Source organism: Penaeus monodon, chromosome 30 (assembly GCF_015228065.2).
Source record: "Penaeus monodon isolate SGIC_2016 chromosome 30, NSTDA_Pmon_1, whole genome shotgun sequence".
Lineage (NCBI taxonomy): Eukaryota > Metazoa > Arthropoda > Malacostraca > Decapoda > Penaeidae > Penaeus > Penaeus monodon.
In genome coordinates this window covers 11,474,636-11,474,886 of record NC_051415.1, presented here as the reverse complement: position 1 = coordinate 11,474,886, position 251 = coordinate 11,474,636, and positions in this window count along the sequence as shown.

The following is a 251-nucleotide window of genomic DNA, read 5'->3' as shown; positions in this document are numbered from 1 at the left end:
TGTGTATTGAAATGAAGTTTGGTAGGTGTAGTCAGGATGGGCAGCGGTAGTAGGAGGGAGGAGGGAAGGTAGGGGGGAGGGGGCAAAGAAGTGAAGCTGTGGATTCTAATCATTGACTCCCCATGAATGGACACCTCGTTCGTCGGTTATGAAGGTGCAGGAGCAGCGGTGGACGGGCGTGGCCTTGGTTGTGTTTGTGTAAGCGACTGCAACATCGGATATGGACGAGGAGTGAGTCTGTCGCCCCGCAA